This window comes from Ursus arctos, unplaced genomic scaffold (assembly GCF_023065955.2).
Source record: "Ursus arctos isolate Adak ecotype North America unplaced genomic scaffold, UrsArc2.0 scaffold_28, whole genome shotgun sequence".
NCBI lineage: Eukaryota > Metazoa > Chordata > Mammalia > Carnivora > Ursidae > Ursus > Ursus arctos.
Window position 1 is genome coordinate 33578019 of NW_026622963.1, and position 22978 is coordinate 33600996.

A 22978-nucleotide genomic window follows, 5' to 3' on the forward strand; every position below is an offset into this window, starting at 1 on the left:
CAGGCTGAGAGACCCGCGGGGACCCGCGAGCGGGCGCGGGAGGTGGGGAATTAGGGCAGCTGTTAGTGAGTCTAAACCCCTCTCTCCGGGATGCCCTATTTAAACCTGGGTGGCAGTTGCTGACAAATCAGCTTAAACCCCCTAAGTGAGCAAACGTTTGCGCCCTTCGCGTTGGCTGGCCTGAAACTCCTTCGCATTAACCGAGGGCGAGTTGCGTGTTCTTGGACTAAGACCACGGGCACGTCGGCTCTCCTCAAGTTCGCGCTCAGACACCCCTGTCCACTCCACGAGTTGTGTAGACCGACCCGAGTCAAGAGCTGAAATCTCTTCTCCGCAGCTAATCCTCGAAGTCATTCAGCCTAGCCAGAGTCTGTTTTCTCCGGCCCCGAAATGGTAATTATGACGACCACAGAGCTGCCAGGAAAGGTGGGTAACCTAAGGCAAGGAAAAGGCTTGGGGCACACCCTGTGCTCAACGGTTGTAGTTACGCTTATCACGATCCAGTTGAGTCCTGTGCAGCTTGTCCCGCAGAAGCTCAGGGTCTACGCTGGCGGACAGTTCCATCTTCGCCTGTTTGCATGTGGAAGACAATACTGATTGATTCTGTCATCAGCAACCAAAGTCTCATAGGCCATGTTCTTGAAATGAGACACCAGCTGGGGCTGGGTTTTATTTAGAAAAATCTGACCCCAGCCCCACTTTCCCGGTCACACCAACTCACTCCAAATACTAGCAACCTCTTTCTGCCCTGTGTCCCCAGCTCTCCCCTTCATTGCCTCACAGTCAACATTGCCAGATGGGGCTGGGCCAAGAAAGCGACCTTGAATTACTGACTTCACTGCTTCCTTCTCCCTGTCCCAACCAGGCAGAGCTACTGCTTTGGCCCTGAGATCCAGTAGACTGGATCCAAGGGGAGGTTGCTTTTGGACACCCCTCCCCTGCAAAGTCTGAGGTCTCAGTGGAAGGCCTGATCTTAGGCCAGCCTGTCCCAGAATGACTCATGATGTCTTTCACTGTGTTCCCAGTCCTCTTGTTCAAAACACAGTTAAAGACCTTGGAAGCCTCTGGTATTTGCCTTTATGCCATCCTGGTTGATACCAGGCACCTGGGCCTCAGTGTCCATACCGGTCAACTGGGAGAATGGACCCCCTGAGGATCCTTCTAGCCCAAACAATGAGATTCGGTTATGGATGTCAGCTACTCATACTACTACTTCTGAAATGGCCATGAAGAAATTGCTGCCCCCCCCCAAGGGCTCATCTGTTCCTCTGCGTGGTAGACTAGGGTGTCAGAAGCCCTAGTGAGAAGCAGCACTGAAGCCTCAGTGTGTTCTGGAGTTCAGCCAACTCCTGCAGAGAGGGTGGGGGCACTTGTATCCTTTGCACACACAGCAGAAGCCCAGGGCAGTGAAGCAAGGTCTTCAGATGAAACTGCCTCTCACTCCCCGCCTCCCAGGGCTCCAGCTGCATGCCAGCCTTCCCCACACAGTGCCTGTTTGGGTGAGACAGCTGACATTTGCTCAAAGAGGTTAGGACACTTAAAGTTACACAGCTGGGAAGCAGCGGAACTCTGGTTCATACCCATATACCTGGCTCACAGTCTGTTGCTCTTTTAAGAAGAAAGGAGAAAACAGAGTCCCCATTTATTGCACTTGTTTGGAATTCCTGGCAGTGCTAGCTACTGGCCCGGAAAGCCACTTCATAGAAAGATGGTATTTAAGGGAAAAATGCTCAGACGCTCCAGTCGGGGGTCAGCAGAATTGGAAACTCCCACCCTCCCATGTTTTTAATCAAATGGCAATTAGTTATTGAGACGAGGTCATATGCAAGTTCCCTATGGAGGCACCAAACTCGGTCTCTACCTTTGGAGAGCCAGACACACAGCTGTGCCCTCACACAAACCAGGCACAAGAAGGAAGTGTCCCAAGAGGGGCTTAGGTGACAAGCAAAGCACCAAAGACAAAGTTACTTCTAATAGGGGAGACCCTCGTTGGTTTAGGGCGGGAACGCCCATCAAGCTGGCTCTTAAGGATATTTAGGATCTGGGAGGAGGTTGGACCGGCCTTCTGGGAGAGGGGAGGGACTTGCACTTCACCCAGGTGGACACTGAAGGTCATTTGTTGTGCGGTGTGTTTGTTGGCAGGGGGTAACATCTGGCAACAGCTGTGAGAGGACGTTGGCACTAGGGGATCAGGCCTGGGCAGGGGAGGTCAGAGTCCCTGACCAGGGCCAGGCCTCACACAAGGTCCTGGCAGGACCCTCAAGACTCCAGAGGTGGTGGAGAGATAGAATCAGCAGGAATCGCCGCTGGCTGGACTCGGGCAGGGGGAGGAGTCAGAGTGACTCAGACTTCCATCCCTGGGGCTAGAAGAATAGTCATGCCATTATTAGAAATCAGAAAAGAGGAGAAGAAGGTAGGGTATGTGGGGGTGGGGGTGTGTTGATAGCAGAGCTATTTATGGTCATTTCTAAACTTATGTCCCTGCCAGCAGTCTGTTCCCTCCCCTTCCCACTCTCACTGCCGCAGCCCTGCTGCACAGCCCTGAGCAGTCACTCCCTAGCCAGCTCTCCGCAGTAGCTCTCCAGGCCCCACACAGTCAAGTCTGAACACTAGTAACATTTCCCGGCCTTCACCTCCCTCACCATCCTTCTCTTCTACTATTTCCTCTCCCCAAGAATTCTATATTTAGCCATTCCCCTGAATAGTCCCTGACTCTGAGCCTTTGCACGGCCCCTTCCTTCCATCAAGTGGACTCTTCCCACCCCCCACCCCCCCAGTGGTCAAGCCCACCTTCTCAAGCCTGCACTGGGGGTGAGGAGCACACAGCATTCGTGTATACCTAAGTTACCATGCAAGGTAAACAACTCTCCAGCACCCCCCCCCCCCATAAAAGAGCACCATATACTACTCTGATTTTAACTTTGTCAAAGAAATCTATGGACAATAACAGGCGGGGTCCAGAAACTAACTTGGAAGATTTTTTTTTTTTTAAGATTTATTTATTTATTTGACAGAGAGAGAGAGAGAGAGCACAAGCAGGGGGAGTGGGAGAGGGAGAAGCAGACTCCCTGCTGAGCAGGGATCCCAGAAGTGGGAAGCGGGAAGCGGGACTTGATCCTGGGACTAGATCCTGGGACTCAGGGATCACGATCTGAGCCAAAGGCAGGCACTTAACCGACTGAGCCACCCAGGCACCCCTGAACTTGGAAGATTTTAGGATACTATTTATGAAATGTTCTCTCCGGTTGCCTAAGTGAATCCTAAAAATCCCTAATAAAGTAGGAGATCCAGAAGCTGGAGCAAGGGAAATGACTGAAAAGGCATTAAAAAAGAACCAGGGGCGTCATTACCCTGCGGGCAGCAGATTCCTCGAGCATTAAGGTTTCTGCTTGTTTGCTGAAGTTATTAGTCATTACTGTCTCATTGCCTGGGCAAGTCACTTAACTTCCCAGCCTCAGTTTCTTCGTCTGTAAATGAGGGTTATAACAACACATACTCCTAGAAGTTATTCGATTAAAGAATTTTGGGCAGACAAGATGCTTAGAATGGTGCCTGACACACCTAATGGAAACCTGTTGGCGGTGTTAAAATTCAACGGAGTAAAATTTAAAGATCTTATTGGCTTTATTCAATAATTCATGAACCGGGCACCATCCCATCTAGCAGGTAGATAGGAGCTACGAATAGTTGTACAAAATGAAAGACTTTTATAGGCAGAAGAGGGCAGGAAAAGGAAGTTTCTAGCAAAGAGTAGATTGTTTCCAGACAAAATCACCGTCCTATGGAGGACGGAAGGGATCTATCAGGCAGATCACCTCCCTAGTGCTGACCAGGTAATTCCAGATTGACTCCCAGATTCCTGGGAGGGGCTAAAATTGCCATTGGGTTAGGTATCAAGTATTGGTTTGCTGACACTGGGCTTAGCACAAATAACTCCATTTTGGGCCTGTTTCTTTCTTAACAGTGCTATTGGTAATATTACCCATTCATTCACATGAATGAGCTCCTGTCATGTAACAGTTGTGTCCCAGGGATGGACAAGAGGACACACTCCATTCCCAAGGGGACCTCAAGCCACGGGGCGGGGGGGGGGGTCAGGGAGATGGATGTGTAAAGAGGTGATTTCAAAATACAGTGGATGTGGTTGGAGGGAGTCTTAGCTGGTATCATCTCTTTGGAGGGTAATTGGGTAGCATCCATCCTTTTATAAAATGCACATACCCTTTCATCCAGAAATTCCACTTTGAAGGACTGACAGCATGGAAATACTCCCCAGATTGTTTAGAGACATAAAAGACCAAGGTGTTCGCTGCAGCACTGTTTATAACAGGGAAAAATTAGGAATGACTAAATGTCCATTGTCAGTTATATTAAGAATGAGGTAGATCTGTATTTGCTGAGGCGGAATATTGTAATGTGGTACGTTAAGTGAAAATAGAAAGTTGCATACATATATACGAAAAACACATATATGCGAAAAATTGAAGGCACATAAACCAGAGAGAGCATGGGGGAGGGGGGCTGAGGGGAGACTCTCAATTTCTACTATATACAATTCTGTGTGGTTTGAATATTATGTGACAAGCATCTATTACTTTTAAAAGCAGAAAAAGAACAATCAAGATGTAGATTTTTTATTTTTTAAAACAAATCGCCCCCGTAACTTAGCACAAGTCACTCCAGCGGCTTCCTTCACGGGGAGGCTTTTCCCCTCGCTTCTTTTTCACCCCGGGGGAAGTGAAGGGTTAAAGGGGCTGGGGGAGGGGAAGAGGAAGTGAGGTCAGGAAAGAAGGGTGAGGGGCCCCACGGGCAGTGCGGGCTGCCTGCCGGCTGGCCACGCCCCTCGGCGGGAGACCCCCCCCCGTCCCCCCCCGCCCCCCCCCCCCGCCGCGTGCCGCCTTGGCGCCGCCGCCCTGGTCCTAGGAGCGCAGGAGGACGAATGAGGAGAACTTAATGTAAAGTCAGGTGGAGATAAGGACAAGATGGTGCCACCTAGAGCAACGGTTTTCAAAGTGTGGTCCGCGGCCCTGGAGGGGGAGGGGCGGGGGTATCCCGGAGGGCAAAACTGTTTTCATACCGTTCCTGAGAAGTCACATGCCTTTCCGACTGTGTTATTGTTTGCACAGGTGGGGAAAACTGCTGGCGCTTCGCCGCGAATCAGGACACGGAGGCACCCAGTCATCAGAGCGGTGATTTTATTACCCACCACGTGCACTCGTTGGCTTTTAAGAAAAAGTATGAAGGTATCTCTCATAAAGCAGTAAAATTAATAATGTTATTAAAAATGAACTCTCGGGTTTACCGCTTTTGAATAGCCTGTCTAGTAAAAGTGGGAAGTACCTATAAAGTACTTGTTGAGCAGACCCAGGTACGCCGTTGTCTTCTGGAAAAGCCCTTAGGTTTATTTGAGTTTTCGAGATGAAGCAGCTGCTTTTTTCATAAAACACTATTTTAACTGGAAAGAACAGCAGATAGGGAAACCATAGTTACTCAGACTTGAATATTTGACAGATATTTTCTCAAGAAAGAATGAAATGAGCCAGTCACTTCAAGGAAATAACTGACAGTATTTGTTGCCCATGATAAAACGTGAACTTTCAAAGGAATACTGAAATTTTGTAAAACTTGTATTTACGACCTGAGCTTGAGAGCTTCCCGGTTCTTGAAGATGTTTCTAATGAGATTGGTGGCATCACCAAGTGTGATTTTTTTTTTCATATGGTGTAATGAAATGTGTCAATTTTTAGAACATCTGCATAACTCAGTGACCCAGTATTTTCCAGGTGACCAATACATGATGTTAAAACGTTATGCATGGGTAAAAAATCTAGTCGAGAAAGAACTTGAATGTAATAGACGTGAATGTCACAGAGTGGGAAAGGCACATTGATGTTGTTCTGGATTCCACATTACAATGAACCTTTAAAAAACAAGCAGTTGTACATTTTTTCTTAAAGATTTTATTTTAAGGTAAGCTCCAGACCCAAGGCAGGGCTTGAACTCACGATGTGGAGACCAGGAGTCACTCGCTCTACTGACTGAGCCAGCCAGGCAGCCCCTGTACATCTTGTTATGGTTAAAGAATAACCCCCCTACCCCCGCCATGGGGTCTCACCCAGTCTCAGTGACCAGGAAACACAGGAAACTGAGGCTGGGCAGTGAAGCACCGAGACACCTGGAGCAGAAAAGCTTCCTGGGCCTTGGTCCAGATCGACCCATGCAAGTTGGAGTGACCCTGGTGTTTGTGGTGTCCACCATGCCCCGATGCACCCCCCGGGGAAGTACTGTGGTCAGGCCTGGCACAGGGATGAGTCCCAGGACTCCCCAAGGTAGCCCTACAACCCAAGAGCCTGGCTACCTGGTCAGCCCGGAGCAGCCGTCCTTTACCGAAAAGCTGACAAATGGGAGCATGGTCCAGAATTAGAATTCTCCAGAAAAAGAAACTACTCCTGGTGGGCATAATAACCACATGCAAAGATACATTGGAAGAAAGGAAGAAAAGATAGAGGCATCTGGTGAGGAGCACCTGCTTGGACGTAAGACTTGCTGCCCCTCGGCAGGCAGTGGATACTTTGATGTGAGCAACAAAGAGGACTAGCAGATCCAGATTTTCATGGAAAAGGGCGACATTAGAACTTGTGCTTCACACTGGGTGAACACAACCCCGTGACAGTCACGGGGCCGTTTGTGGGAGGACCAGCGTGAACCGCGTACAACCGGCCAGCTGACCATTTTTCATGCTCAAGGACAATACAAGAAATTTTTGGCCCAGCCCCATAGCTTTGCTCCTGGGAGCTAACACACTTCTTGTAAAGATCCTAAACCTGATAACTGAGCAGAAAATCAATCGTTTGCTCTCTGTTTTTACATTGCAGTCTTGAAGCTAGGCTATCTTTCTTGCGTAAGATTATTTGATCAGAATATGTTTTAATAAAAGGAGCTAGAAAGCTGATTTTTTACATGGAAGCAATGTGCACATCTGGACAAATCACGCATCATTTTCTCTAACTCAATCAAGATCAGTGGTTTAGACAGGCATTCGACTTCAACTCAAATGAAAGTCTTATCTCCTAAAGTGTAACTTCTTAGATTTTCTATCTGGGCATGATTCTTTTTGTCTCCAGTCCCAGGCACAGAGCTCCTAAACCCCTGGGAATTCCCTGAGTGACAGGAGTGTCCTTTGTTATTCATAAGGAGGGACAGAAGCTCCTTTGCTCAGGACCCTCTGGCCCTCACTCTAAGTACCTATTCATCTGACTGTCCATCTAAATCCTTTTTAAACCCTTTATAATAAGTGGGTCAATGTAAACCAACATTTCCCTCAGTTTTGTGGGCTATTCCAGCAAATTATGGGACCAGAGGAGAGGGTCATAGGAATCCCCCATTTAGAGCTCGTTGATCAGAAGTTCAAGCTTCCCAGATCTGCAACTGGCATCAGTCTGGTGGGAGTGAGCCCCTATCCTGTGGGATCTGACGCTGTCTCCGGGTAGATGGTGTCAGAATTAAGTTACATTGTAGGACGTTCAGTCCTGCAAAGGATTGGAGAATTGCTCAGTGTGGGGAAAACAAACTAGAAAGGTGTACTAGTAGATAACACAACTAACTAGATATAGCACACTATTTTCTCCCCAAATTGTACCTTGACCTTGAAGTGTGGAGTGGTAAGGGGAAGAAGTCTCATAACAGAAGCACACTCTCAGTTCTTTACGCCACTCGCCACTTTCTTGTTCAAGATCAAGTAAGTGGGGTGTCTGGGTGGCTCAGATGGTTAAGTGTCTGCCTTCAGCTCAGGTCATGATCCCAGGGTCCTGGGATCGAGTCCCATGCTGGGCTTCCAGCTCAGCAGGGAGACTGCTTCTCCCTCTGCCTCTCCCCCTGCTTGAGCTCTCTTGCTCTCTCTCAAATGAAAAAAATAAAATCTTTTTAAAAAAAACACAAAAAAACCCAAAATCAAGTAACAGCCTTAATTAAAAAAGTAAGTAAGGAAGAAAAGAAAGAAAAGAAGGAAGGAAGGAAGGGAGGGAGGGAGGGAGGAAAGAAAAAAGGCCACCGGTGTCTGGTCCCCGTCTTGATACAGTGAAACATCGGGCGCCACAGACCGCACGCCGGGTCCTCTGACCGTGTGTGCCCGTGGGCTTGTTTGTCTCATCTCTTAATCTTTTAAAATTCATGCTGAACTACCGTGGGAGAGAATACCTGTGAACAGTTTAAGTTAAATCATACATGTAAAAAAACTTTTCTTCTACTCCGTTAAATGCTTTTGGTATCGTGGATCTTTAAGAATTAAATGGTAGATGGGGGCGCCTGGGTCTTGGTTTTGTCTCAGGGTCGTGATCTCAGGATGGTGAGATCGAGCCCCAGGTCCGCCTCCCTTCTCAGCAGGGAGTCCACCTGAGGCTTTTCCCTCTCCCTCCGCCCCTTCCCCTGCCTCTCAAATAAATAAATAAATCTGAAAGAAAAAAAAAAAAACCAAAAAACTCCCTCTTCTTTTTCCGAATAGAAATCTGTGTGAAGCTGGATCTCCTTCATACACCTCAACCGAAAGAGCCCGCAGCAACAGACGGAACGCAGAAGCACGTACGAGAACCAGGTATTTCCACCGAGTCAGATAGGAAGGGATTTGCAAAAATATAAACAAACAACTCTCCCGACTAAGGTTTTTGTTTTGTTTGTTTTTTTGGGAAACTTTTTTTTTTTAAGATTATTTTAAGTAATCTCTACACTCAACGTGGGGCTCAAACTTAACAACCCTGAGATCAAAAGTAGCGCTCTTCCCACTGAGCCAACCAGGTGCCCCAGCTGTAGTTTTCTTGTTGTTGTTAAAGATTTATTTTATTTCTTTGAGAGAGAGAGAGAGAGCAGAGGGATGGGCAGAGGGAGAGAGAGACACTCCTTAAGTACACTTCCCACTGAGTGGAGTCCCACGCAGAGCTCGATTCCATGACCTGAGATCATGACCTGAGCTGAAGTCAAGACTCAGATGCTTAACCGACTGAGCCACCCAAGCGCCCCGGAAATGTAGTTATTTTTAAATGAATAAATAAACTTTTAGGGGCACCTGGGTGGCTTAGTCAGTGAAGCATCTGCCTTCGGCTCAGGTCAGTATCCCAGGGTCCTAGGATCCAGGCCCACGTCAGGCTCCCCACAGGGAGCCTGCTTCTCCCTCTCCAGCTCCCCCTGCTTGTGCTCTTTCTCTGTCAAATAAATAAATAAATAAATGAAATTAAGTAAAGTAAACTTTTAAAAATTTTTCTTTTTTTAACGATTTTATTTATTTGAGAGAGAGAAAGAGCGTGAGCAGGGGGAAGGAGTGGAGGGAGAGGGAGAAGCAGACTCCTCGCTGAACAGGGAGCCTGACCTGGGACTCCATATCGGGACCCTGAGATCACAACCCGAGCTGAAGGCAGACGCTTAACCGACTGAGCCACCCAGGCGCCCCCCCCCCCAAAAAAAAATTTTCTGCTTTAACTTTTTAATTCAGCCAGTGTGGTTTTATAGAACCCATATAAACAAAAGCTTTTTGGAGTCCTCAACAACTTCTAGAATGTACAGGGGTCCTAAAATCAAAAGGTTCGAGAATTCTGTTAGAGGAAAGTCCTAGCAACTCAACAAAAATAGGGCCACATTATCACACACACAAGAAATTTAATATTCATGCAATAATACTATATCATAGATGGTCCATATTAATTGTCCCAAGTTGTCCCAATAATTTCTTTACATTTGGGGGGCCCTCGGGGCTCCAGAATCTAGTAAGAATCATGCGTTGCATGTGGCTGTCATGCCTCATTAACTTTCTTTAATCTAAAGCAATACCCTGTTCTTTTGTGGGTGGATGGGAGGTATTTATATTGCTATTTTTGAAAAAGCCAGGTCAACTGTTGTGCAGAAGAGCCTAACAGCTGCTTTGTTTCTTTTGTCTGATGGTTTTCTTATCATTGGATTCACGTTAAACATCTTTAACAGGAATTTTACATTGTGTCATTCCCCTTGTATCACATTAGGAAGCCCCTGATCTCTGTGTGTCCTATTTTATTTTATTTTCAAAAATATTTTGTTTGTTTTTTAAGTAATCTCTACACCCAACGTGGGCTCGAACTCATGACCCCAAGATCCCAGGGTGTTGGGATTGAGCCCCAGGTCAGGCTTTCTGCAGGGAGCCTGCTTCTCCTTCTCCCTCTGCCTGTCGCTCTGCTTGCTTGTGCTCTCTCGCTCTCTCTGTCTCTCTGTGTCAAATAAATAAATAAAATTAAAAACACAAAAAAAGAGTCCTATGCTCTACTAATTGAGCCAGCCAGATACCCTATGTGTCCTTAGTTATGACTATATTTGGGGACTTTCTTCTTGATCGTGATTTTGTTTTATTTTTAAAAAAAGATTTTATTTATTTATTTGAGAGAGAGTAAGAGAGAGAGAGGGCACAATGGGGGGAAGGGTGCCGGGGTGAGGCGGGGGGGGGGGGCGAGGAGGGGCAGAGGCAGAGGGAGCAGCAGACCCCCGCTGAGCAGGGAGCCCAACGCAGGGCTTGACTCCAGGACTCTGAGATCATGACCTGAGCTGAAGGCAGACGCTTAACCAACTGAGCCACCCAAGTGTCCCATGATTTTATTTTTAACTAATCTCTACACCCAGCATGGAGGCTAGGGTTCGACCTTACAACCCCAATACCCAGAGTCACATGCTTGGGGCGCCTGGCTGGCTCAGTGGGTGGAACGTACAACTCTTCACTTTGGGGCTGTGGGTTCGAGCGCCAAGTTGGATGTACAGATTGCTTAAAAATAAAAATCTTGGGGCGCCTGGGTGGCACAGCGGTTAAGCGTCTGCCTTCGGCTCAGGGCGTGATCCCGGCGTTCTGGGATCGAGCCCCACATCAGGCTTCTCTGCTATGAGCCTGCTTCTTCCTCTCCCACTCCCCCTGCTTGTGTTCCCTCTCTCGCTGGCAGTCTCTATCCTGTCGAATAAATAAATAAAATCTTAAAAAAAAAAAAAATAAAATAAAATAAATAAAAATCTTAAAAAAAAAAAAATTGCGTGCTCTACCAACTGAGCCAGCCAGGCACCCCTTGATTGTGATTTTATATTTTTTTGCACTAGGTCTAATGCTACGTCTTCTTTGGCACTTACTGACTCTTCCTTTGTGGTCCAATATGGGGCCACAGTTGTACGTTCCACATGTTCTTGAAAACAAAAAATACGGCCCCTGATTGTAAGGTTAGAGAGTTCTACGTCTAGCCTTGAGAACATGCTTCTCAAACTTAGATTCCTACACATTTTTATAAGTTGAATCTATCAGCTTCTGAGAGAAGTGTTAAGGTCTCTCCTTGTGGTGGTAGATGTTGTCTTCTCTTCACATTCCATCCATGGTGATGTATATACTTTGAAGCTATGTTAAGTGTAAGTTCATGCCTGTTCTATTTTTCTAGTGATTTATTCTTTTTATCATTAAATAGCAATCATCCTCTCTCTCTCTGTGTCAAATAAATAAATAAAATCTTATAAAAAAATAATCATCCTTATACCTAATAATTGCTTTTTGCTTTAAGGTTTATATTATGTTATGTTATATAATATGGCCACACCCAGCTTTACTTTGGTTGGCATTTGTCTAATACATATTTGTTCATGCTTTTTACACTCATCTTTTCTGTCCCAGGTTCTACATGTAGCCACATGCAACTGAATTTTACTTTTGTAACATACTTGAAAATCCATGTCTTAGAAAAGACACATTTAAACTATTCACATTTATAGAGATTACTGAAGATTTTTTACTTATTTCTATCACTTTGTTTTGTATTTTCTGCTTGCCACGCTTTTCGTTTGCTTTTTTCCCCACATTCTTTTTAGTTTTCTGTTGGGTCAATCAAGATTTCTTTATGTTCCCCCACCCTGTTTACTGGTTTAGAAGTTATACATCTTTTTCTACTCATTTAGAAATTAAGTTCTTATTTTTTTTAAATATCGTATTTCTTTATTTGACAGAGAGAGAGAGAGAGAGAACACAAGCAGGGGAAGCGGCAGAGGGAGAGGGAGAAGTCGGCTCCCCGCCGAACAAAGAGCCCAACACGGGCCTTGATCCCAGGACCCTGGAATCATGACCTGAGCCGAAGGCAGACGCTTAACCGACTGAGCCACCCAGGTGCCACTAGAAATTAAATTCTTAACGTGACTTTATGAAGTATAAAACTCATCATTTTCCTTATCGTTCTTAGAAATGTGAAAAACATAGAAGATTCCTGTCCAATTTCTCCTCTTCTATATTTCACGTTCTTATCCCATAGTATTCTAGTTCCAGTGGGTTTTCTGAGCACCCCCGTTTTTCAAATAGATTCATCAGCACGTTTGCCCGTTTCTTAGCTCAGTTTGGCATCTCGTATCCCACTCCCACTTCCTAACCGAAGGGGTTGGGGTCTTTCAGCAAAGGTCTGTGAGTCATTAACATCCTCTGTCTCAAGTCCTCCAACTTTGTCCTCCCTCCTTTGTTGTTTTTTTTTTTTTAAACTTTTTCCTGGAGCATAATATATGTATACACATATACAGAAAAGTACGTGTACACAGTTTATGAATGTTCACCCCATCGCTGCCCAGCTCAGGAAACAGACCCTCACTAGCACACCAGAAACGCTCCTCAGCTCACATCCTAGGCACTTTTTCCCCCAGCTCCCCTCCCCCGCCCCCCCGCCGCTGCACAAAATAACTGCTATCCTGAGTTCTACTAAAATGGTTTTGTCTATTTTCATTTTGGGTGTAAATGGAATCAGACAGCATGTTCTCCGTTGTGTCTTCCTTCTCAACATTCCATTTGTGAAATTCATCCATGCTTTTGCATAACATGCTGTAATTTAATGCTGTTGCTATATAAAATCCCATTTTATGAATCTGCCACAATTTATGTATCCATTCTACTATTGATGGACATTTGTTTGTTTTTTCTGGGTTGGGGCTCTTATTAATGAGGCTTGTGTGAATGTTCTAGCGCTTGTCTTTTGCTGCACGTATGTAGGAAATTCCGTTGGATGACGCTCAAAAGTGAGTTAGCGGCTTGTAGGTTACTGCATAAGCATTCAGCTTTCATAGACACTGCCAAATGGTTTTTCCAAGTGATTGTCTCAGTTATTTTCTACCAGCAATGCATGGGAGTTTCAGTTTATCCACATCGTTGCTGACACTTGGCGTTGTCGTTCTTCTGGGTTTGGGTCATGCTCCTGAGTGTATAGAGGTATCTCGTGGCAGCTTTATTTTTTATTTTTTAAAGATTTATTTATTTATTTATTTGAGAGCGAGCGAGAGTGTGAGCGGGGTGAGGGGCAGAGGGAGACGGAGAGAGAGAATCCCAAGCAGACTCCCTGCTGGGCTCGTTCCCATGATCCTGAGAACATGACCTGAGCTGAAATTAAGAGTTGGTTGTTTAACCAACTGAGCCACCCAGGCGCCCCTCACACCGTTTTTAGATTGTATTTGCCTAGAAACGGATGAGACTGAGTGTTTAATATTTATTTATTTTCTCTTATGAAGTGCCTGTTTAAGTCTTGTGCTTATTTTCTTTTTTCCACTGGATTCTGCCTGTTTCTGATTTGTGGGAGTTTGATACACATTCTGATATAAGTCCCCTTTTGGGACACATACACTGTAAAAGTTTTCTCCCTTTCAGTGGCTTATCTTCTCATTCTCTTAATATGTCCTTTTTTTTTTTTAAGATTTTATTTATATATTTGAGAGAGAAAGAAAGAGCATGAGTGGGGATTGGGGGGGGGACAGGGAAAGGGAGAGGGAGAAGCAGACTCCCCGCTGAGTAGGGAGCCCGAATCGGGGCTCAATCCCAGGACCCTGGGACCGTGACCTGAGTCAAAGGCAGATGCTTAACTGACTGAGCCACCCAGGCGCCCCTCTTCTTCTTTTTTAAAGATTGTATTTATTTATTTGAGAGAGAGAATGAGAGAGAGAGAGAAGGAGCAGGGTGGGGGAGCAGCAGAGGGAGAGCAAGAAGCAGACAACCTACAGAGCAGGGAGCCTGATGTGAGGCTTGATCCTGGGACGCTAGGATCATGACGTGAGCCGAAGGCAGACACTTAGCCAACTGAGCCACCCAGGTACCCCAGGCACCCCTCTTAATATGTCTTTTTTTTTTTTAAAGATTTTATTTATTTATTTGACAGAGAGAAACAGCGAGAGAGGGAACAAAGCAGGGGGAGTGGGAGAGGGAGAAGCAGGCTTCCTGCTGAGCAGGGGCTGGATCCCAGGACCCTGGGATCATGACCTGAGTCAAAGGCAGACGCTTAACGACTGCGCCACCCAGGCACCCCAGGAGACTTTTTAAATAGCTGTCAAATATTCCTCACATGCCTCTCCCTGGCACAGGGGCTCTGGACTCAGACAAGGCTGGTGAATATCCTGTCCTAATCTCTTCCAAACTGTGTAACTTTCAACCAGTTATTTAAATACTCTGGGTTCTAGGGTGCCTGGGTGGCTCAGTCGGTGAAGTGTTTGCCTTCAGCTTAGGTTGTGGTCCCAGAGTCCTGGGATCAAGTCCTATATCAGGCTCCCTGCTCAGCAGGGAGTTTGCTTCCCCCTCTGCCCCTCCCCCCTGCTCGTGCTTGTGCTCTCGCTCTCTCTCAAAGAAATAAGTAAAATCTTTTTAAAAAATAATAAAATAAATGAAATACTCCAGGTTTTAGCTTTCGTGGGAGGTGTCCAGATCCTGAACTTCCTTGGTTATGTAGTTCCTCAATTCCTAATTAATAATTGATTGACTTAGAAGCACCGTATCCACTGAGACTGTGGATCATTAACTCTAGAACAGTCTCATTTACTCATGAAAGTCTCCAGAAGACCTGGGATTGGCCTCACGCTGCAGTTCACAGTTTTATGGGATGTGAGCAAGGACAGTGAAAACTACATCAAAACGAATGCCCTGAGATAGCTGGAAACCAAAGGCAGCCTTGGGCGCCTGAAGGAATAGCGACCGAGCCACCAATCACATTCCCTTATCGATCATGGGATTATTCTTTATCTGTAGAGCTCGTGGTTCTGAGAGGATTCTACCGCTCTTAGCTGACCGCCTCAGGGGAGAGCGGCTCACTCTAGCATCTGTAAAATGGGCAGAGTCAGCTTTCAGTCCCCACCTCCGGTCATGCTATCAAAGTCAAAGGAGCGCCCGGCCAAGGGAGGACGCAAGTGTCGAGATCCACAGTGGCCACCAGTGTTCTCACCCCCGGTGGTATGGACGGGGGAGAGCTGTCCGTTGGAGGCATCGGACTCTGGATCCGAGTGGAGTGGGGAAACCCAAAAGGCTGGAGTGCTTGTTTATCTGGGGCAGATGGGGATTACTGGAACTGATGAGACGTGGCCAAAGACCACATTCGGGCCATGAGTTTGTCGCGTGAGGTGCTGGTAGTTGTTATTGGGGAACGTGTGAGCGTGTGTATGTGCGCGCTGATTCCCTGACGTAAAGACTTCAGCCCCCGCCAATTTCAAACTACCCACATAACATCACGGAACAGAGTTATATAGTGTTTCTATCACATGGAGACAATAGGTGTTAAGTATCCTCAAGGGAAGAGAGACGAGTAAAATAAAGTAAATTAAATAAGAAGTGATAAGTTTTGAGTTTTTAAATATGATTTATTTAATTATAGGTTTGTATAACTTAATTTTTTTTAGTTTATTTATTTATTTATTTATTTATTTATTTATTTTAAAGATTTTATTTATTTATTTGACAGAGATAGAGACAGCCAGCGAGAGAGGGAACACAAGCAGGGGGAGTGGGAGAGGAAGAAGCAGGCTCATAGCGGAGGAGCCTGATGTGGGGCTCGATCCCAGAACACCGGGATCACGCCCTGAGCCAAAGGCAGACGCTTAACCGCTGTGCCACCCAGGCACCCCTAGTTTATTTATTTAAGTAATCCCTACACCCAACGTGGGGCTCGAACTCACGACCCCAAGATCCAGAGTCGCGCGCTCCTCTGACTGAGCCAGCCAGGCGCCCCTCTATAACTTAATTTTTAATGATGGCTGTGTTTAACAGCTGGCTTGCAAAATTTCTGAAAATGTAATAATTGACTCTCGTGAACCTGTGTAAACTGGCTCTAGCCACCACTGTGAGTTAGTCCTCAGGTCCTCATTTGGAGCCCGTAATCATGGACACATAACATTCATGTTTAGTTCAGGACCTGGCACCAGGACAAATGCTAAGGACAGGCTTGATGTACTTCTTAAGGACCAGTGCTCGTTTCCCTGGGAACTGTGTTCCCTTCCGCACGACACAGCCCAGAAGGTGACCTTTTCCTTTCCTGGCTCTAGGCTATTTATCTTCCCAAGCCACCAGCAGCACCCCCCCACACACACACACACTTCAGGACAGACTATCTGGGGAATGCCTGGGACGTGCACACAGGGCACCGTGGCCAGCCACTCGCTGAACCCATGTCAGGTGCTCACAAGGTCATCCAGATGGCCAGAAGGAGAGTGGCAGCCTGCTGCTTGGCCCTCAGCCCCATGACATCTGTGTTCATGGGTTAGGCATGCCCTTGACGAATGGACCTCACCAGTCCACTGTGCTCGTATGTTTCCAAAGCTGGACCCAGACTACCGTTTCTCATTTGACTTCTCTTCTCTCCCTTGTGTCTCTACCCCTGCAAGTCACAGAGACAGTTGCAATGTTGACAACTACAAGCTCTGGCAGCTTGCTCTAGAATTATCCCACTTAAGCCTCATAGCAACCCTATGAAGTAGGTACTATTCTTGTCCCAAGTCCTGTGGATGAGAAATCCAGAGCTTGGGGTGGTGTGCAAACTTGCCCACGGTGGTATGGGAAGGACCCGGTGTTTTTCCTTTCTGCCTCGAATGTCTTCTTCCTGGGGTGCCCTCCTCGGTTCACGCACGGTTATTTTATGTTCTTTAACACTTCGCTTCCTACTAAGTGTTCTCGGGCATAGAGACAGTAGTAGTAAAAGCCGTGGGTCTGAGAAGATTGCTCAGGAGAGGGTGTGCTGTGGAATGGGGCAGGGGAGAGATCATTGATGAGACCCGGGGCGACACCAGCGCTTAAGGGCCCCCGAGGAAGAGAGGACCCAGGCGGGCTGTCACAGAAAGTGCAAGCTGCCCTTTGCAAGCTGCAGTGGGGAAGCTACCAAGTGCATGAATAAACGGACACCAAAGTTGTCCCCTGGACCGGGCGATCCGGAGCCCATCGGTGGTCTTGGCAGGAGGGGCCTTTTCTCTATTTCTTTACCAGAGGATGAGGAAGCTGGAGCAGGACAAGGAAGAACCCGACAACAGTGGGTTGAAGAAAGGCGAGGAGCTAGCTGAGTGGGGTCCACAGTGTAGACCTGTCTTCCGGCAAGAACGCAGGAGGCACATGCTAGACCGAAGGAGGGCTTTTGGGGTGTAGCTTTTATTTTGTTGGTGCTTTAAACTGGGAATATCCTTAGCAAATCTAGATGCTGAAGAAAAGGCGCTGGCAGAGGTGAGGCTGAAGACGGTGGTGACAGAGGAGAGTGATGACGGGTGGCCTCGGAGGCCACGCGCTGAGGGGTCTGAGCTGCAGACGGGGGACATCCGCCTCATGGCCTGGGGAGGAGTGGGCTGCGCTGGGTTCTGCCTGGTGGCCTCGAATCGGTCCGATAAGTAGGAGGCGGAGAGTGAGGGGAGCGAACAGGTGGGGGCACCAAGGGGAGTGGTGAGGCTTGTAACCAGCTGTGTGGGAGGCTGCCGGGAGACGCAGCTGAAGTAGGAGGCACTGCACGCATGGGACAGTCCCCTCGCTGTCATGGCCCAGCAGCCCTGTACCTGGACTTCTTTGCGGAAGCTGGTTGTGTCTATGGTCAGTAAGCTCATCCGTCCCCGGGAGGTGACATTGGCTCCAGGTTCTAAGGACAGCTCACCATGGCCACCCAGTAAGCAGTGAGGGGTTTCTTTCCACCATGTGAGGGTCCAGGAAATTGGCGGTCTGCAGCCTGACATGGCATCAGCCAGCCCCTTGATCTTGGAGCACCCGGACTTCAGAACTGTCAGGATTAAATATTTGTTTTTCTCAGTCACCCGGTCTACGGTAATTTGCTCCAGCAGCCCAAGCTGTAACCCCATCTGCAGAATGAGGAAGTGAGTCGTTCTGCCCAGAACAGGACAGGACTTCCAGCTCTGGGCCAGTGACTTTCCACTGTGTCACAGGATGTGCCACAGGTGCTGTGGTCTCCCGAGGTCTCCCCTTGCTTGATCAAACAGAAAATACATCCTTGGAATTGGCCTCCCTGGGCTCAGCCTACATGGAAGAACTCATTGCAAGCGCTGGCCCTTTTCCTCTGAAACAGATTTACCTCTTCAATAATCTTTTTTTAAAGATTTTATTTATTTATTTATTTATTTATTTATTTATTTGAGAGAGGGAGCACGAATGGGGGGATGGGCAGAGGGAGAGGAAGGAGCAGACTCCCCACTGAGCGTGGAACCCCACGCAGGGCTCGATCCCAGGACCCCGAAATCATGACCTGAGCCAAAGGCTGATGCTTAACTGACTGAGCCACCCAGGCACCCCCCTCTTTGATAATTTAGACCTGACTTTCATGAAGAGGCAAATCGGTTTCCTCCCTGATCTATGGATAGTGGCTGGAAAGCCACTGGAGCCCATCTGGAAAGAGCTCTGTGATCAACTAGCCAGGTCTGCCAAGGGCAAGGCAGTGGGAGGGTTAATCCTGTGTTCTGCTAAATATTTGCCCAAGCTGGTTAGAGGTGGGGTAGGTGGCAGACTGAAGGTTTAGCTTTGCAGAAAAGTTTGGGAAGGGAAGTCATGAAAGATTCCATAAAAGTCTGTTTTCTGTCACCCTGCTGAGCAGTCTGGCGCTGTAGGGCTGCTGACTGAGAATGTTTATGTCTCTTTGGGTGTCAAGGCAGGGGTTATCCAGGAAGAGAAGGACGAACAGCAGCTCTGTTTGTCCGACCCCCTGTTGAATCCAGGGCCCAGTAAGCAGGACAGTTACCAAGATTTCTGGGCAAGGCTTACTCTTGGCACCCAGGCCTGAGGAGATGGGGAGGCCAAGGGCCTGTCAAAATAGCCTGGCAGAGGGAATGCTGAGTTTGTCTCCCTGCCAGAGACAGGCACAGGACGTCCCCAGCGCAGCCTGGTCCTTTGCTCTGGCTACAAATGGATTCAGATTCTGTGAGACCTTAAGCTTGCACAGTTGGGTCAGTCAGGAAGGGGGATCCTTTTAAGAAAAGAATACAAAATTAGGTACTGACCCTCGGAGGAAGCCCTGCAGCTTAAGCTTCAGAAAGGAATATGTGTGGAGCAGAAAATAAAATAAGATGAGGGGACAGAGCCCAAGGGAAAGGAGCATGTGGTCTAGACGGGAGTAGTCAGAGAAGGTGGACTTTTGAGCTGCAAGCTGAGTGACAAGGAGCCAGCCATGGGTGAAGGGTGAAGACATTATGAGCTGAAGGAACAGCGAGTGCAAAGGCCCTGAGGTCGATACAGGCTTGGGATGCCACCAGCCCAAGATCAGTGGGCCTGGAGTATAGTGAGCCAGGAGAGAGGGAGAGGTGGGGAGTCCAGAGGAACGGGCAGGGTTCACACTGGGCCTTGAAGACGTGGTAAGGACACTGTTATTCCAGGATCTGTGGGAAGTCATTGAGGGCTTTTAAGTGGGCTGTCTATGAAAAGAGCATCATGGTGGCAACTGGAATGACTTGCACAAACTTCCAAAAAGAGAATGGCGAGTGGAGGTGGGTGTGTGTCAGCAGAACCTAGTCCTTCTAGGTCTGACGGTCAGGACAGTCATCAGATCGAGAGGGCATTCCTCCCATTTCCTACAGAGCCTCCCGGCATTACTCAGGTTCACCCCACAGAACCCTTTGGGAACAAAAGGGCCAATCCATATCTGTGTTGCTGGACTCCATGGCTCTGGACAGCTTCGGAAGTCCCAGGCAAAACCCATGGAATAGAGACAATCTCAAGGTGCCCTTAGCAACCCGTAGGGACCCGAGGAATGAGCACTCCTGTTTCCAGAATATCTAACAGGCACACTTGATGTGGAAAGGAAGGTGAGTGCCTTTCTGTGGTCTCCTCCCTCCTCAGGCTGTGAAGTCCTGGGCCTAAGGAAGACTGGTCTCCAGACTGATCTCTGTGGGAACCTCTGAGGTGCCCCAACCTCTACCAGGAAGCATATGGCATGGGGTAGGGGTTGGGGGGAGGAAGGAGGAACTGTATTGCTGGAGGTGCCCAATGAGTAGGTTTGCTGTGTGGAGAAGGGAGGAGGGAGACATGGATTAAGAGGGTCTTCAAGCCCAAGGAGAGGGGAGCAGATGGGGACCTGTGGGGTTGAGCAGAGAGGCTGGATGGAATGGGGCCCCAACACCAGCTTCCCATTCCCCATCCCCTCATCTCCTTCTGAATCTGAGGAAACTGAGGGCCTCCCCAGGCCAATCAGCGTGGTAGCCCACATTCACTTCCCTGTCTGGGACTTGAGAATGGGAAGATGGAAAGTCAAGAAGAGCTGGGTCTCCAGGTAGTGCCTGCTGGTGGAGAGTCTGAGTTTCAGCACTGAGTTTGAGATGTCAAAACAAAGGACTTTGGGCCAGGTTAGGGGGTGGCGGACAGGCAGAGGAAAGTGCTTATTGTTCAGGTGAGAGAGAGGCAACGAACTAACTGTAGAAGGGGAGGGAGAAAAGCACCTTGACAAACTTGAGAAACTGCTTAACTGGTTATAGGGATCCCAGCAGGTCTGGCTAACAGGGAACAATAGGTGGGAGGTACTTGGGGATTCCAGCAAAAACAACCCACCAACCATCAAGCTGAGAGATAATGGAGAAGGGCCTCAGCCGTGTAGGCACCTGGACGCCTCTATCCCAGGGGTCCTGTGGATCCCAGGGTCCAGTGGTTGCAGCACTCCACAGTGAGGCCCTGCCCCTAATCAACTGAAAATGAAGACAAGCAAAACTGGCTGTGGAGAGGTAGACCGGTGAGGGTTGTTGTTAAGCCGTCAGTGGGAGGAGACCAAAAGATGAAAGGTTGGGACCAGCCAGATTCTACTGCAGAGGACCAGGGTGGGGCCCCAGGAGAATAGGATTGTTTGCAGGTAAAGGAAATCTCATTGCCTCTCTTGTTTCTTGGTCAGGAGGAAGCTCTTCTTGGGATGGGGTGGGGCAGTTGGTCAACAAAGAGCCAGAAGGTGGCAGTGTCTACCCAGGGAGGGGTGTGGGCAGGGCCCACCAAGGGCAGCCAGCGGCCAAGTCACCAGGGTATGCAGCCTGTGTTGCCCCTTGCCACGATCTGAGCCTGACAGGCCTTCCTCCCGTGGCCTAGGCCCAATCTCCTCCCATCTCCTTCCACTCCTGTCCCACAGGCAGTGGGACCCCTCCCCCCTCCGAGTCCTCCTTGCTGTCCCCGGGGTTCAGAAGGGCTTGTTTTCTAGTACCTCTGGCCAGAGTCCTGTGCTGATCTCCTGAGAGCCTGCCGCTCACTTTCCAGCCCCTTCTCCTCCCCCTGCTATGCGCCCATCCTCGGTTCCCAGTGAGTCTCTCCTCTGAGACCCCTGCTCACACAAGATACAGCTTGGGGCAAAACAGGAGTCCATATGGCAGGAACACAAGCCATTCAAAATGCATTACAGATTCTCGTCTTAAAAGTCCTATAGCATCTGGGCGCCTGAGTGGCTCAGTTGGTTAAGTGTCTGACTCTTGATTTCCGCTCAGGTCATGACCTCAGGGTCATGAGATAGAGCCCTGGCCCGGCCCTGTGCTGAGCGTGGAGCCTGCTTAGGATTCTCTCTCTCTCTCTCTCTCTCTCCCTCTCCCACTGCCCCTCCCCACCCCACCCCCACCCCCACACACTCATACAAGCTCGCTCTCTTTCTCTCTCTCAAAAAAAAAGAAAAAAAAAACCTATAGTATCAAAAGCCCAATGACTTCTTTTGCTGGGCACCCAGCTGGCTCAGTCAGTGGAGCGTGAGACTCTTAATCTCGGGGTTGTAAATTCAAGCCCCATCTTGGGTGTAGAGATGACTTAAAAATAAAGTCTTAAAGGGGCACCCGGGTGGCTCCGTTGGTTAAGCATCTGACTCTTGATTTCCGCTCAGGTCATGCTCTCGGGGTCCTGGGATCGAGCCCTGCATCAGGCTCCGTGCTCAGCAGAGTCTGCCTGAGATTCGCTACTTCTCCCTCTGCCTCTCCCCATCCCCCACTTGCTCACTCTCTTTCTCTCAGATAAATAAATAAATCTTTTTTTTTTAAGATTTTATTTGTTTATCGGGGACAGAGAGAATTAGAGAGGGAGGAAGGTCAGAGGGAGAAGCAGACTCCCCGATGAGCAGGGAGCTCCATGCGGGACTCGATCCTGGGACTCCAGGATCATGACCTGAGCCAAAGGCAGTCGCTTAACCAACTGAGCCACCCAGGCGCCCCCAATAAATAAATCTTTTTTTAAAAAATAAAATCTTGAAGAAAAAAGAAAAATCCATCCTAAAATTCATATGAGGGGCTCCTGGGTGGCTCAGTCGTTAAGCGTCTGCCTTGGGCTCAGGGCATGATCCCGGCGTTCTGGGATCGAGTCCCACATCAGGCTCCTCTGCTGGGAGCCCGCTTCTTCCTCTCCCACCCCCCTGCTTGTGTTCCCTCTCTCACTGGCTGTCTCTCTCTCTGTCAAATAAATAAATAAATAATAAAATAAAATAAAATTCATATGAAATCTCAAGGGACCCTGAAGAGCCGAACAATCTTAACAAAGAAACACAAAGTTGGAGGTCTCACGCTTCCTAATTTCAAAATTTACTACAAAGCTACAGTAATCAAGACAGTGTGTTACTGGCATAAAGACAGACGTATAAGCCCATGGCATAGAATAGAGAGCCCACAAATAAACCCTCATGTGTGTGGTCAGTTGGTCCTCAACAAAGATGTCAAGACCACTCAATGGGAAAAGGAGAGTCTTTTCCACAAATGGTGCTGCGAAAACTGGACATCCACCTACAAAAGAATGAAGTTGGAC

The 22978-nt window shown here is 48.1% G+C and overlaps 1 long non-coding RNA gene across 2 annotated transcripts; it reads left to right on the forward strand.

Annotated features, from left to right (window-relative positions):
• Positions 1-10: 10 nt before the first annotated feature.
• LOC113263705 (uncharacterized) lies at positions 11-12450 on the forward strand. 2 transcript variants are annotated; one of them, XR_006410770.3, is made up of 4 exons: positions 11-426; positions 5127-5243; positions 8501-8590; positions 11983-12450. It is a non-coding gene; the product is annotated as an uncharacterized LOC113263705 (long non-coding RNA). The 2 variants fall into 2 exon arrangements; XR_008956067.1 differs by lacking the exon at positions 11-426 and adding an exon at positions 4929-5012.
• The last annotated feature ends 10528 nt before the right edge of the window (positions 12451-22978 follow it).